Source organism: Podarcis liolepis, assembly GCF_965112155.1.
Source record: "Podarcis liolepis genome assembly, chromosome: 11".
Classification (NCBI taxonomy): domain Eukaryota; kingdom Metazoa; phylum Chordata; class Lepidosauria; order Squamata; family Lacertidae; genus Podarcis; species Podarcis liolepis.
Window position 1 is genome coordinate 25092811 of NC_139565.1, and position 13907 is coordinate 25106717.

The window sequence follows — 13907 nt, forward strand, 5'->3', positions numbered from 1 at the left end:
GGAATTTTTTTTAAAAAAATATTTTGAGAATTAGTGTAAAATTAATGAGTATTAGGAAAAATGTTGGAATGAAACTATTTGGCTTTAGTAGAAATATATCATTTCTAACACCTTATATCAAGGAGTTATGTATAAATAGGTATTAAGTTTTAAGTTTTAAGGTATTTTATGGTAAGATAAGGTTAAAATAAATTAAGGTAAATTGAATGACAGAATATAGAAAGATGGAAAGGATTTGCTGAGTTAATTAATAGGTTAGACCGTTAAGATAAATTATTTAACAAAAATTGAGAAAGATGAAAAGAATTTGCTGAAATAATTAATTAAACTAGAATACAAAAAGGGAGGTGTGAGGAGGTCGATGAAACAAGTAAATGAAAGATAAAGATATGGAATATTGGATGTGTGTTTTAATGTTATTGTTCTTTTTTGCTGTATTGTTGTATTGGTTTTTATTTTTTATTTTTTAATGTATTGTAATGTATGTCTTGTTAAATTTTTTTGTTGTTTTCTTTTCTTCTTTTTTCTGTAATTTTTAAACTTCTAATAAATATCATTAAAAAAACACACTATCTGATTTTGACTATTCCTTCTGCGTGCCTGACTGTGACCTATCTCACACTGTTTAGGAGGGTCTTCTCACCCCCTGGAAGAACTTTAAAGGTGTACAGGAAGTAGGGAATGGAAAAAGTCCATTTTTCCTGCCTTCCACCTGTGGTTCTTTAGATCAAGTCTTGGATGTTAGATATTGCAAATGAAGCGTGGCTACCTTTATCCAGAGGATTTCATTTGCAAAGTACAAATTATGTCCCGCAGTATCAGAAAACCACACAGTTCTTCAGGTTTCACAATGGTTTGCTTCATAGGTCATAAAATGTGTGATCCATAAGTCACCGAGGTAACTTTACTAAAGTATATGCAGACACAGTGACCCCAGGCCCAAATCTCTCAATTCGTGAATCATAGCTTCCTATCAAATAGTGGGCTTTAGCAATGAGTGAACTTTATATTGCAATATGGAAGAAGGCTAACATTCAACATAAAGCTATGCATGCCATTTGGAACCCCGCTTCCCATCACCATTCTTGCAGGCACTACCACTTTGGCTCAATGACCATTCTTGGTGTAGCCATATTGTAGCCAGGACACAGAACAGCTTTTGTGGAGTACGGCCCATTATTGTCTTTCATTGCTGGTGAGGCTGGAGATGGATCCTGGCCCTAATTCAGGAGGACTACTTAGGGATGTGGGTGGCGCTGTGGTCTAATCCACTGAGTCTCTTGGGCTTGCCGATCAGAAGGTTGGTGGTTCGAATCCCTGTGATGGGGTTAACTCCTGTTACTCTGTCCCAGCTCCTGCCAGCCCAGCAGTTCAAAAGCACACCAGTGCAAGTAGATAAATAGGTACCGTAAACAGCATTTCTGTGTGCTCTGGTTTCCGTCACAGTGATCCGTTGCACCAGAAGCGGTTTAGTCATGCTGGCCACATGACCCAGAAAGCTGCCTGTGGACAAATGCTGGCTCCCTCAGCCTGCAAATAAGATGAGTGCCACAACCCCATAGTCATCTTTGACTGGACTTAACCGTCCAGGGTTCCTCTACCTTTTTACCTTATTTAGGAACACTGTCACCCATGTGGAAATTCTACTAATGGCTCCTATGACCTACTGCACTGATGCAGTCATTTGGAGCACATGCTTTGTATGAAAAAGGCCTCAGGTACAATACACAGCATCACTTCTTTCTGAAACCCTGGAGAGATGCTGCCAGTCTGAGTAGACAATACTGAATTAAGATGGAGCAGTAGTCTGATTCAATATATGAGAGTTTCTACGATCCTGTAGTTTTATTTTCACTGTGGAATTTTAATGACTATTGGAAAACATAAAAAAACCTGTTTGCCTATAAAAACGTAAACTTTTCAGTGGCATAGGAGCCATTTCATCTCTGCCCACCCCCCTTGTTATCACATTTATTTTTTTTGCTTCTTCTCTATAGTCATTCAAATGTGTTTCTATGCATGCTTGCCTCCTCTCACACAAATTCTGCTGCACTGCAGGGTGCCTGAGTCTGAGAAAGTGATTTGTGAATGATGCAGAATGAAGTATTACCTCGCCATCCTTTTCTGTGTAAATGTAATTTATTAACACCTGTTATGTGCAGCAGCCAGTGCAAATTACTTTGCCAGCACTGGCCTACAGTCCTGTTGTTTCTACTGAGCATTTCAGGGACTGAGACGAAGTTTGGAAAGTTAAGGGCTATAGAGTGGACATTTCATTATGCAGCAGAACGAAGAAGGCCGGGAAATACATGAGTATAACAGTATATAGAAGAAGAGAGCTGTCCGCAACTCCACATGCCAATCTTTCCTTCCTGCACACAACTGCAGGCATGTAATCTGGTTCTGTGCACAAAAAATGATCGGTGCACGGAAGCTACAGTTGTACCTTCCACCACACTCTCATCCCTTCTCTGCAAGCTGATTGTACCCACCTTAAGAATATTTGAACAAAGAGACTGAAGAAACCTAGTGACACCTGACTGAGTTTTGTTGTTACTGAAATACTGGTGTAGATAATGTTGGCCTGGATTTGTTTTTATTTTTTTCAAAAAGGTTTATAACGCTGCCTTTCCAGATAAAATTTTCTCCAAGGTGGATTACATATTAAAATAAGAAAACATCAACTGTAACAGAATAAGATGATAAAATAAAACTCCCCATAGAACAAATTCTGCTGGGCACATTTCATTTTAAGAAATCCAGCTCTGATGACTGACTAAGGACTAAGTAGTTAACGTGGCAGAGATGGGGATGCTCGTTGGAGTGAACATCAGAATGCATTTGAAGCAATGATGTGTAGATAGCCTATACAGTGGCACCTCGGGTTAGGAACGTAATTCGTTCCGGAGGTCCGTTCTTAACCTGAAACTGTTCTTAACCTGAGGCGCCACTTTAGCTAATGGGGCCTCCCGCTGCCACCGCACCACTGCCGCACAATTTCTGTTCACATCCTGAAGCAAAGTTCTTAACCCGAGGTACTATTTCTGGGTTAGCGGAGTCTGTAACCTGAAGCGTCTGTAACCCGAGGTACCACTGTATCAGCCTTCCCCATCATGGTGACCTTCAGCGGATTTGGACCACAACTCCCATCATTCCTGTCCACTGGCAATTCTGGATGGGCTGGAATACATGTTTCCTCAGGTGTGCACCTGTATGTTCATCTGAAGGCTTCTTTGACTTACCCGTGACCTGTGGTTCTCAGTCCAGCAAGCATAAGCCTATTGATGCATATAAATTTCCTTAGGTAGATCAGGGTGACAGACATTAACTGACTGGATTTATTTTCGATATAATGTTATCCTGAATGTCTCATATCAGAGAGCTATAGGTGTTGAAAAAGCAGCGTCTGCGATGAAAGCAGATAATTTGCAGTCCTTGAAAGGTTTGGGCATACCTACTTTGAGGATAAATTCAGCCTATATAAATTCCATTTCTTCAGTCATTCTCAATCTGCTTAGCAGCATCGTTTTCCCCTTCGTATTGAGAAACCCCTACTGTTTAATAAAGTCAGCTCTGTGCAGAGGTAGCAGGAACTGAATAGCTATGAAGAGATATTTCATCCATAAGAGAGGAGTAAAATGACTCTTAATATGTAATTTATCCTAATGTTTTCCCTTTCATGTCTTGAACGTCCAAAATATATAACAGTCATTATCACTAATATCTAGGCTGGATCTTTTTCTTTCCGTCTGAGGCACTAAAGAGTTCTGAAAGAACAATGGCATTTTTATTTAAGGATCACTTGTGATGGACAAGAAGCACCACTGGAAATATTTCAAGAAGAATAATGGGAATACGACTTGGCACCGAGGGATATACTGAAAACAAAGTACCCACTACCTGCAGTGAAATCTACATACCCCCTGGGAATGCCAAAGCTGTTTGGCAAGGTAAGCTGTCATTTAGATGTACATCTGGAAATGACCCCACGGCATCAGCTAAACATTGTTTCTAAGGCTGCAGTGTTCCTGGCAGGTAGCAGTGACACAGATGCATCCCAATCAGCCAACTCAGTTATTTGCAAATGTGTCCTGGAGATGAGCTTAGATCTCGGATTCTTCAGCTGAGGAACTTTTAGAAACAAAACAACCCCCCCCATCAAAGTTTAAAATAGACTCAAAGAAATAGAACTGACAAGAAGTCACGCAGTCCATACACTGAAATTGCATTTGGTAGCATGTGGCACTTACTGGTCTTTCTGAGTTATAAGTGCTGACAGGTAAAATTGCTCAGGAAAACTAGCTATTTCCTTCTTATCTGAAGAAGTGTGCATGCACACAAAAGCTCATACCAATAACAAACTTAGTTGGTCTCTAAGGTGCTACTGGAATGAATTTTTATTTTTTAAATTTTGTTTTGACTATGGCAGACCAACATGGATACCTACCTGTAACTAGCTATTTCCTGCCATCTTGAGTTAGAAGAAACTGAGGGAAAGTTCATTTGATTCAATATATATTATCTATAGGGTGTGAATGTGTGTGTGTGTCTGTTTGTTAATAGTCATGTGCATTTGTGTTCACCCAGTGAAGATATTAGATACACAAGAGAAGTGGAAGTCTACCAAAATTTAAGAATCCATGTATATTATTGGCAGGCTAGGTAGTGGAAAGGAAGGAATCCTTCTTATGTTGGCATAGGCAGTTTAGGTAGATAAGATCTATTGTAGCATTGAGAGAGTCCTGGGGGCTGAAAGGGGTATACTTCTGGGTCATTTGGTCCCTGGGTCTGAGTTTCCCCACCCATGCTCTAAGACAGCATTTTCCGAAGTCAAGGTTTAATTTTATTTATTTTTGCTCCCCTCCGTTTTCTTTTATTAGACTGTGAATAGAAACAGGTGACCACAAACCATGTAGTAGCCACTAAGAATTGAGGCTTCTTCTTCTTCTTAAGCCATGCTGCCGCTGTTGCATGACTTCACCCTCCCGCACTCATTGATGTTGGAAGGCCCAGGTCATGTGAGAGGAGCCTATCGTGTGGCTTTTCCCATGCTAGTGCCACTTCTATAGAAACTAGGGCAATGCCAGTATTGGGTGGGGTAAGGCTCTTCCAGGATGGCCTAAGATTTCTCAAAATGCCCGAGCAGGATAGGTAACAGGTGATCTGCAGTGGCTTCTATTCTGCAGATGTAACATGAAAAGGTGAGTGGCTCACCATGCAGAGCACTGGATTTCTCTGGCCTCTGGCCGTGTCTCCCACTTCCACAGGTTTCTGAGTCACTGCAGAGAGTTGTAAGACAACCACATTCTTTGTAGTTACAATGAACACTCGTAAAAATGTTAAAGTGGCTGCCAAATGGCTCCTGGTCACCTGTCTGCATCTCCAAATTGTGAAAACTGCAGTATTCCCCCCTCCCAACCCCCCCCCCCGTCTTCATTGTGCAAAATCTGCCCTTGTTCCTGTCAAACATTTTACTGATTCTGGTGACATATTTTAATTTACTCTCCTGATTTTTAGAGTACGGGTGTGAGAAATATGTGTGAGGCTCCCGCTTTATTTCCCAGTACAAATGATATCACAGCTTCCAAGGGCAGTTGTGATGGATGTGCTAGACTTACTCAGGATAAATTAATGTTCTATTTTCCCCCCCTGATGGAATATGTAATATTTTAAAATTCATGCTGCCTGGCTATTTCACACCTTCCTTTTTACCATTATGCATATTGAACTTAGGATCATAAGTTGGGCGCCATTCAGAAGGTGGCCTTATTAATCCCATTGGGAAGAAAAACAGTGATGCCCACCTATTTGTGTAATGGAAATTCACTTATGAAACAGGACTTCCCATTTCTCTTTCTCTATCCCTTTGCATGTCCTCTAAATCTGTCCCAAAGATCCCCCAGAGCAGATTTTGGGGGTAAACAGAGAATGAGGTGGGGAGGGGAGGAGAGAAAATAGAAACCCTATTGAATTAGCAGATACCTGCTCTCCCTATGCTGACTCTCACCCAAAGTCTTCAGCAAAGGCCTGCCTGCCAATTGTGACTCTCATTTACAGGTGGCATTTCTATATTCTGGGAATGGAGGTTTCTATGAATATAAGACTCCAAACAAACATATGGGAGCTGGAGTGTAACTGTTTGCACGAATCTATGTGTATTCAAATGCATTTTCAATCAGGAACCATGTCTGTATTTATATGCCAACAGACACCGGCACATTTAGGGATCCGCAGAGTCTGTGCATCGTGTGTAACAGACCTCTTTATTTACATATAAACACACATGGAGCACTGCAACATGGCTCCCTCTCTCTCTAGCATCAGACAGCAGAGAGAAAAAACAAAGAACAATAGTCCCACTTCACGGAACACAGTAACACAAACATCCTGTCTCCGTCACTTCCCACTCTGTGGAGTCAAAACATATAGCGTCATGTGAAAGACAACAATCCCATGACTGCAATCATGGAGCAGGAATTCTAACAGTTCCTGCATACATGTATTGTGACTGTAAACTGAAACAAATTCAAGAGAAATAACTGTGTGAAAGAAGAAGGAAAACTCTAGCTTAAAATTATTTTTACAGGTATCTGCAGGGTTAAGTTCCGGGGTACCATGCGTATATGTGAAATCGTGTATAGTCAAAGCACCACTGGGTTCAATGGTGGGTGGGATTGGGGGGGAAATTCCTGGATGCCCAACTGCATTCCACCTTTATTTATTTATTTATTTATCAATCAAGCACTTAAAGCTGAATGTGCACAAGTTGAATGCGCGTAAGTGTGGGGATGCCTACATAATTATTAAATAGTGACATACGAGAACACGGTGCTTTATACAGTGAAAATAGTGGAAGACATTCCTGTGAGCATGAAAAGACCAAAGTCCTCCTTATGTTAGAAAAATGGGTGTGCCTGAACATAGTCACTTGATGGAGCTGCTTGAGGAGGTAAGTGTCACATAGGTTTCAACCCACCTCAGACCCCAGCACAATGAAAGCTGGTATATCCAGTCTTCACCCAATTCTAGATTGGCATCTTAAAATGAAAGCACAGAAACCATAACGTCAAAACTAGCCTTGAGCTATATTGAAGTAATATCTGCTCTATGATGAGTTTATTGCAATTAAGCACACTGGTTACTGTTTGCAGTGTAATGTTAGCAATAAGATGTTATCCAGACATATCCTTTTGGTCATGGAATTTATATGTGATTTCTACTATAGGTATGTGCAGTCTGTGATATTTTTTCTCTTTTGTTGCAGGCAGAGGGGAGATCTCAGAAATTTCTATTGCCCAGGCAGCCACATTATGTGACCCATGAGAGCAGCAAAATTACCAGACTGTTCAACAGTGATGGGATAAAATCAGGCCAAATCTTTTTTGACAGCAGCAGGCAGGGCAAGGGTTGGCATGGCATTGGCTCCCAGAATCAGTTCATCATTCCACAAGCCCCATGTTGATGGAATGGATCCACTGGGTTTGGATCTCTCTAAACCTGTATGATGGGAGTCAGCCAATGTTGAAAGTTGCTGTGGTGCAAGCCAAGCAAGCAAGGTCTCACTGGAGGACCAGGGTACCGAACCCATGCTTGGGTTTGCTGTGGTCAATCCTCTCCTCAGGCCCCTTATGGGGATCTCCCCTATACTATGTTGATCCTGACCAATGCCATTTCCACCCTCATACAAACAATGTTCTTCCACTTAACAAAGGAAAGCAATAATTTCACCGAGGGAAAGGGGGGGGGGGAACAACCAAGTGCCAATTAGGTTGAGAGAGAAAAAATCATTTCTGGCCCTGTCAACCAGTGACCCAAAATTGCTCAGTGAAGGCTCTAACCTGAGGGTTGGCGGGTGGGAAGCTCTCAAACAAAAATGGCTGTGAGCTCCAGGGGAAGCAGCCTTATATAGGATTTCCCCTCCCCTCTTCAGCAAGGACTCATGGGACAGCTTTTTCCCATGAGTCCACCACACAGAGAAGATACTGGACAAAACCTTGCCCAGTATTTTTCTGCAATCTATGGGCCATAGCACTGCCGGGCAAAGGCGTCCCATGCTTATTGGGTGTGGAATGGGGCTTATATTGCTAAACTGGATACAATTTGTCAAACAATAGCTGCCCCTTCTGGGAAACAGTAATGTAAATTTGGTTTGCAGGTTATCATGAATTTTTAGACTATTTCTGAAACAGTGCCACTTTTTATTTTACCACGTGCAGAGTATCTATAATAAATCAGAAGTGCAACTTTTTCCAAGAGCTTTCATATGTCAATCATAAAACACTTTAAAGAGACACGGCATGTTGTGGTAAATATTCTTGGTCAACATTCTTTCCTTTAGATTTATTTTGTTCCCCTCTTTCATATCTCATTTATGGTAATAATTGAAAATGATAAACAGTCAAAGCTTTACACAAGAAAGAGAGAGAAAAATTAATCCTCTGAGATATCCGTTAGTATCCTATGTATGCAAGATCAAAAGGAAGTTACATTTTAAAGGAAGAAAGGTTTAAATAGAATAAAGATTTCAGAGAGAAAGCAGAACCATGACAAAGTAATTTAGAAGAGGGAGAAAAAGTTTCACATTTTAATAAAAAACACAGTATGATCAATATCCAGAGCTCAGCCACTAGAATCCATATGAAACAAGTCAAAGTGGGAAATGCAGTTTGGGCATAACTGTCAACATTTCCCTTCTTTAAAGGGAAATTCCCTTATTCCGAATAGGATTCCTCGCAAGAAAAGGGAAAAGTTGACAGCTATGAGTTTGGGTAGCAATAATTCAAGGAACATTCAGATGTTGAATACCCAGCAACCTTGCTTCTGAGTGTGACTTTTAATTAGGTGGGAGTTGATTGGTGATAACTGTGTAACCAGAAGGGCAGAAAGATGATCATTTTCTTAATGTAGAAGAACCATAGAATTGCAGAATTGGAAGAGACCACGATGGTCATCTAGTACAATTCCCTGCAATGCAAGAACCTTTTGCCCAATGTGGGCCTCAAACCATGACTCTGAGATTAAGAGTCTCATGATCTACCAACGGAGTTATGTTCCTGCTGTTGGAGAAACTTCTCAAAAGGAGTGGAAGGCGCATGGAGGGGGGCAGAGGTTTACAGGGTCATGACTGACAACTGGAAAGGATGAAGGGTGGTAGTTCATCAAGGAGTACACTTGGAAAATGGTATTGTTTTGGGGACAACAGGAGTCTCTAATCACCAATGAGAGACTATAAAGCTATGATGGCTATAGGTTTCAGCCCAGCACCGAGGGCTTCTGGAGGTTCCCTCACTGCCAGAAGCTACAGAGAACTAGAGGGCCTTCTCAGTAGTGGCACCAACCCTGTGGAACGACCTCCCATCAGATGTCAAGGAGATAACTATACAACCTTTAGAAGTCATCTAAAAGTAGCAGTGTATAGGGAAGTTTCTAATTTTAATATGTTTTTATATATGTTGGAAGCCACCTAGAGTGGCTGGGGCAACCCAATAAGATGGATGGGATACTACTACTACTACTACTACTATTATTGTTGTTGTTATTATTATTATTAGGGAAGACTGCCTTGAATCATCTCAAGTTAGTGGTTTCTGTAGTTTTTAGTCATGAAAAGAGCTACTTAACAGACTTGGCTAGAACCGTAACTTACCAAAGAGACTGGCTTGACCACATAAAGAGCCTCTTAAATTATATATAAGTTGCATTATTATTATTATTATTATTATTATTATTATTATTATTATTATTATTATTACACCTGCTGTTTTAGAAGCTAAATCTAGGATTTAATTCAGAATAGTATGTGGCTTCCTTAATATTGCTCTGTTTCTACTTTGCTCTTCAATTTACCAATAAGAAAAGAAGCAGCTGTTAATAACACAGTTAAAATCTTCTAAAGCGTGTTCTCACTAAAGGAGAGCACGTGTTGCGGATGGGTCAGACAAAGCACCCTGTCGTGCTAGGTGGATTGGTTTGAGGGGCCTACTTTTGGCTGGAGTTGGTGTTGTTGGGCAAAATTGGATGTTGCAATTTGTGTGGGAGCGGTCAGAGGTTATTTAAGGAAGGTCCACAGCAGAGTGCTTTCTCTTTCGCTGTGGACATCGGATCTAGCTGGACACAGTGAAGGACTGGTTGTATTAACAATTTCTTCTCTCTTATCCTTTTCTTCTCACCCCCCCTTTTTTTTTTTGTTTTAATCTCTTCCTTATTAATAATCATTTCCTTATCATCCTTAATTTAGTTTGCCTGGCTGCATTCCCCCTGGACGGGGCTTTTGGGGGCTGGGGGGGGGTTGGGGCGACCCTAACCGCCCGCGGCCTGGTCCGCGGCTGAGGCGCTGGTCCCCGGCCTTATCCCTGGCACCCGGGCTCCCCTTCTGGGTTGGGCAGCTGGGCAAAACGTTTAATTTTATGATTTGATTTGTTCCTCAATTATTTGTTTTGAACACGGGCGCCGCGGCTCTTGCCTCGCTCGTGTCGGCCCTCCCCGCGGTGCGCTCCGGCGCGCTCTGTTTGGAAGGAGACGCCGGGGGAGCACCCTGGGCGGCAGTGCGACCGTGCTGCCGGCTTGGCTTCGGGCCTTGCTTCGGCCCGGGGAGGCTTGGGGCTGCTGGGCCTTTCCCCTCCCTCTCATCCGTGGGGGCCGGGATCGGCCGCTGGGACAGTCCCGCGGCTGGGTGGCTTACACTGGGGGAGGGGGCGGCCGGCGCTTGCCTGACCCCTTGCCTGGCCGGCCTCGGGCAGCGGAGGCGCTGCGGCGGAGCCGCTGGTTGCCTGAGCGCCTGGTTTTGGCCTAGCCAGGGCCTGCAGGCCTTCTGCGCTGGGCCGGGTTGGGGGATCGTGAGCAGGCAGTTTGGCGGGAGCGCCATTTTCTTTCTGCCTCATTTTGCGGTTGGTTGCCCCCAGTGGCCGAAGGTGGAAGTGCAGCCTGAACTGGGTTTGCTTGCAGGCTGCAATTGTAGGTTTACACTCCACTGATAGTGTTTTAACTTTGGTTCATTTGGCTGGTGGCAATTTTGGGTGTTTTACGTTTATTCTCCACTCCTTACCCTGCCCTGTGGGAAGATTCTCCCTGTATCTGTGGCTTGCCTTTCCCAATAGGGAGAGAGCCCCCATTAGGGGCTTTCTTTCACAAAAAGGTTTCCTCCATTTTGCTTGTTGAAATGGTGGGGTAGTCAGGGCTGTTCCCAGCTTAGCTGGAATCACTTTCGTTTATAGTACCCCGAAGGTTGGCTTTATGTTGAGTGTGTGCAGCGCTGTTGGCCAAATTTTAAGCTAGCCTTGGGTGGGAGCACTAATTGAGTTCTTTTAACATTGCTATGAGACTAAGATTCTCAAGAGCTGAAGCGGGGAGGCCTATTCGGCCTGCACATAACTTCCAAGCCTGAGTCTGCTACAGGTAGCAGTTAATGGTTAAGTCTCTGACACGTGATTCATTCTCTCTATGGATCTGCTTCCAGGCCCAGTTGCTGCTAATGTATATCTGAGGCAGACAGAGGGCCCCAGAGGCTCCCTGTCCCTCCAAGGACTATGAGCACTCTGTATATGCTCTTGAACTATGCTGTTTCTGAACAAGTTTATTTTCTTTAAGTTTGTTTTGCTCTGATAGTGGCAACTGCCATGGTGGCTTAGTGGCTAGGTGCAGGACTAGGACCTGGGAGACAGGGTTCATATCCCCCTCTTAGCCATTGTTATAACAAAACAAAACAAACTGCTCCTTTTGAGCTATTCTGTTGCTGGGTAGTTCGGCCCATTTGTGATAAAATAATTTTGGGTTTCTTGAAGGGGTGCTTCCCTCTAAAAGGGCAAGCAGGGGTACCTGGACAAGCTGTGGGCTACCTCAACACTGCTATTTCACTGGAAACATTTATGCCTGGCCTAGCAGGTGACCCTAGGGCTTTGCCCTGGAACTCGATGGCCTGGAAGCGTTTCCGGCCTGAATAGTGTCCCCATGTGGTCCATGAAGCATTGGTTTCACTGGGTCGGCGCATAGTGCCGGTAATGCCTAGGTTGCAGGATTGGTCCCTGTATGGGACAGCTGCATGCTCCCCCATTGCTCTACCTGGACACTTAGGTCCTTTTGGTGGTTACCTCACTGCGAGGGATGTAACGGTTGCCACATTTGCAATATGCAACTGGGAGAAAGCACCTTTGCGTGCCCGCATTGCAGTTTGCTCTGTGCGTTGCAGAGCACGGCGCTGCACGGGCTGCAATTGCATTGCATTGCAAGGAGATTTGCAGTTGCATTGCACGGAGGGTGTGTAGTTGCATTGCACGGAGGGTGTTGTTGCATTGCACGGAGGGTGTTGTTGCATTGCACGGAGGGTGTTGTTGCATTGCACGGAGTGTGTTGTTGCATTGCACGGAGGGTGTTGTTGCATTGCACGGAGTGTGTTGTTGCATTGCACGGAGGGTGTTGTTGCATTGCACGGAGTGTGTTGTTGCATTGCACGGAGTGTGTTGTTGCATTGCACGGAGGGTGTGTAGTTGCATTGCACGGAGTGTGTTGTTGCATTGCACGGAGGATGTTGTTGCATTGCACGGAGGGTGTTGTTGCATTGCACGGAGGGTGTTGTTGCATTGCACGGAGGGTGTTGTTGCATTGCACGGAGTGTGTTGTTGCATTGCACGGAGTGTGTTGTTGCATTGCACGGAGTGTGTTGTTGCATTGCACGGAGGGTGTAGTTGCATTGCACAGAGTGTGTGTACATTGCATGGAGGGTGTAGTTGCATGGCACAGAGTGTGTTTTTTGCATTGCACGGAGTGTGTGTGCATTGCATGGAGTATGTAGTTGCATTGAACGGAGGGTGTGTGCAGGGCATGGAGTGTGTAGTTGCATTGCATGGAGTGTAGTTGCATTGCATGAAGGGTATGTGCATTGCAGGGAGTGTGTTTTGCATTGAACGGAGTGTGTAGTTGCATTGCACGGAGGGTTTGTGTGTGCATTGCACAGAGTGTATAGTTGCATTGCACGGAGGGTTTGTGTGTGCATTGCACAGAGTGTGTAGTTGCACTGCACAGAGCGTGTTTTTGCATTGCACGGAGTATGTAGTTGCATTGCATGGAGAGTGTGTGCACCGCACGGAGTGTGTTTTTGCATTGCACAGAGTGTGTGTCTGAAAAGGAAGCTGGCTCGGCGGCAGATTGGTTGGGACTCCTTCAGGAGTTCTGGCCAGCATCGGCCCTGTAAATTCACATATCATGATGGCAGCACAAGATGCCCCCTGCCCAAGCGGGGGCGGGAAGTTGGCAAGCAATAGCTCAATATCTTTTGCCCATATTCCCATTTTATTTAGGGATCCAGTTGGATATCGTTGCTAAACATGCCACTTGCATATGGAGAAGCTGTCTGCCTTGAAGGAAGTTATTTTGTAATACTTCCTCTGTAGCAAGTGATGCTTCATCAGATCCGATCTTGCTGGGTCACGTAATTAATCTTCCCACTAGGCCAGGCTGCCTGCGGCCTGAGGTCCCCTTACCTTTGTGTACGCCTACCAAGGGTGGTGAAGGCAGATATCACCATGGTAGCAATTCCTGACCTGAATGTATGCAATAGTAGTTCGCCATGCCAGGATACCTTGAACCTGCACAGGGATTTTCAGGTTCAGGCTGGTGCTGCTGGATCTTTGCCCTTTGGTTTTTATTTCAAGGGCGGCTGGTGAGCAAAGCTATGGCCTCAAGCCCGGTGTGGTGAGGCAATCATGTGATATAACTTTTCTTGATGCCTGATGCCTCTAGTCAGCCCCCGAGTTCACCTGAGCCTCCGGCCGTCACGTCTAGGGGCCGTAGAGGCACTAAGGGTACTGCCAGGAGAAGGGTGTCTGCCAGGGGGCGGGCAGCCCGCGCCACTGGTGTGCCACCTTCTCTAGTTGCAAGGGCGGCTTCTGGTCATTCACTGGTTGTCTCTTCTC